We start from the raw sequence: 2,939 nt of genomic DNA, 5'->3' as shown, positions 1-2,939 counted from the left end.
TCGAAGTCTACAGATTAAGTGGGAATTCACTTAAAGCCTAAATAAATGATTGTGAATCCCCCCACCACCAAATGGCCTCCCAAGACTTGGAGAGTATAACATGCAATATGCCTCTTGAAAATCACCTCCAATTTTTCTGAGAATTAGACTGGTCAGCTTGCTTCCTTAAGTCTTCCCCTGATCCTCCAACCCCTCCCCACCACCTCATCCCTCTCCTGTCATCTTTGCAAAAGGCTCTCAGTAGGGAAATGACAGGAATCTTTCTGCAGCTACTTTACTAGGAAGAAAGAAAATGTCGACCATTCCACAGCACTGTATTTGCTGTCAAGATGACAGGCAGCTACATCAAGCCAGGAAGTGGCCTAAATATTTGATGAAGCCAGTAAAGTCATTCTTCATTTGTAGCGTATACCCAATAGAAATTCTGAAAAGATTGTCTACATTTGTATTAAAGTGGTGGATACATCACTGAATTATTTAATGAGCTAAGCACAATTCATGCTGTTAGGTGACAAAGCAAGGGTCAGTTATGACTGCCTGCTGGTCCCCACACTTTCAGAGTCCCTCCGTTTTATTAACAGGGGTAGACAGAAAGCCTTCCTTTTCAGGATGAATAAATTGTGGGGGGAGTAAGAGGGGGAAGTTGCTGGGGGGAAGGGATAGTTATGAAAGTAGGTTCAGAGAAAGAAGGGAAGGGAAGCCATAAGTATATTCTTAGGAGATAAAATGAAGAATTAAGATTAAGTGTTCAGAGAGAATGAAAAGTAAATGGTGCATTTATTACTACCATACACAAAGGTGTCAGGAAAGGGAAGTCATCAATAATCCTTGTGATTATATTCAGAAATAGATTTCCCATCTGACTTGTACTGTGATTTATTTGAAGTATGAGGTACTTTGGACTAACAAAACAATCATAGTTCTCAGAAAGAGGATTTCTCTTTTATTTTGATGCCATAAAGATAAATGGGTATTTGAGGGTCTTGCTCCTTCAATATACAGAAAAGATTTAAGAGTTAGAAGCACTCTGAATCTAATAAATTTCAGACAGAATCTGACTTAATCAGTATAGGAAGCTTTCTAAGGTAACTTCCTCTTTCAAAGCAGATTGGCAATGTGGGATGTAACTGAGTCTTTGAGAGTTGGGTGAAACACCAGGCCGTTAAATGACTTGTCTAAGGTCACATAAGTGTCAAAGATGGAACTTGAACCCAAATGTGCCTGATTCTCTAGCCATTCTGCCATGCTATCTTTCTGAATCCAATAAAAAAACAAATTTAGTTTAGGCTTTTGACTTCTCTTTCTCTGATTTTTTTTTTATGGGTAAAGCATACTACAGAAGAGTTATACTTTTTCTTTGTGTTAGAAGTTCTTCCTAACATAGACCCTGCTACCCTTCCATAACTTTTTATCCAACATGATTCTTGTAACCTATTTTTGAACTGTCTCCTAGGTGATTTTCCTAGGCCAGGGTTAGGACCAGTCAAAAGTAGCCACTGAGCAGAGCAGAGACCATGGTGCTGATTGAACTACCTTTTTGGTGTAAGTAAAGCTGGGATGAAAGCATTATACAATCACAGAGTTAGAACTGGTGGGGGGAGTTTAGTCATCATCTAATCTAACTTTTCTTTTTTACAAAAAAAAATAATACAACTGAGACCCAGAGAGATTGTGATCTTTCTGTAGATCACATAGTGTAGTCCTTTTCACATTTCAACACTCTGACATAAGTAAGAAACATTTGTACAGTTGGAGAAAGGAATTATAGTTCAAAGATTAAAAACTAGCTATACAAGTCATCAAATACTACCTGTGTAGCCATGTGCAACTCACAAGCAGAATAAAGGTTTCTACTAGAGGATTTCAGAAGTCCCTACCAGGCCTAGTTCTCTGATTTGATGATCTTCTAATCTAAAGTCAAGACACTTTAAGGAATGGGGATGGAAAACATTTTCTGAAGCAAAAAGATTTTTTTTAAAATAAGACTAGCAAGAGAGAAGACCAGTCCCTGTAGTTCAGTTTCAAGCAAATAACAATGATAAGTGTGACCAGTGATGCTCAACTTTTCTCAGTTCCTATAACCTCATTTTAGTAAGCCTTCCTCTATTCCTTATTTAATATGGAAGACAAATCTAGAGTATATCATAAATATGCACATAAGAAATAAACTAGAGATTAATTCCAATGAGATTATTTAGTATTATATATCATATATATTATATAATATTTACCAAGTATTACCATATCCTTTGACAAGTTTCTTATACCCCCTCAGGGTATATATACAGCATGTTGGAAACCCTTGACTTAGACAAGGAATTATCTCAATCTCCTGAAATCAGTCTTTGGCTGTGTGTATGGGGGTGGGGGTGAGGGGGCATATCTGCAAAGATACATATGTGTGCATGTATAGATGTGTGTATATGTCTCATACTCAACTAATGGAGTTAACTACTTTAGACATTCAACAAAATGTATATAAAAATAGTATATGTAAAAAAAGATACTTTATAAAGAGAAAAATCTATTTTTTTTAAATGAACTTGGGGAAAGTGGTTGGAAATTTGGTGAAAGAGTCCAATATCTTACATTACATACCCCACTGAATTTTAGATGGATGAGAGATTTAAATATTAAAAATAATAATAATAACAATTGAAAATTGGAATGAAATATTTATGTCAATATGGAAAAATCATTTTTTAAAAAATTCAGCTCCAATATTCTAATTCTTCAATATCCCAGTGGATTTGGATTCTCAATTTATGAGATTATTGTAGGGATCATATATCTTCCTATCCAATATGACTCTTGCCCTTGGCTTCCATAAAATTCCAGGGGTTCCATAATATTCTAGACCTCCCATGATTTCTCCTTATATCAATACCAAGCACATGTAAATCACTCTTGCCTTAAGTTTTCTTGCCATGAATTTATTT

This window comes from Macrotis lagotis, chromosome 5, assembly GCF_037893015.1.
Source record: "Macrotis lagotis isolate mMagLag1 chromosome 5, bilby.v1.9.chrom.fasta, whole genome shotgun sequence".
NCBI lineage: Eukaryota > Metazoa > Chordata > Mammalia > Peramelemorphia > Peramelidae > Macrotis > Macrotis lagotis.
This window is presented reverse-complemented; position numbering follows the sequence as displayed.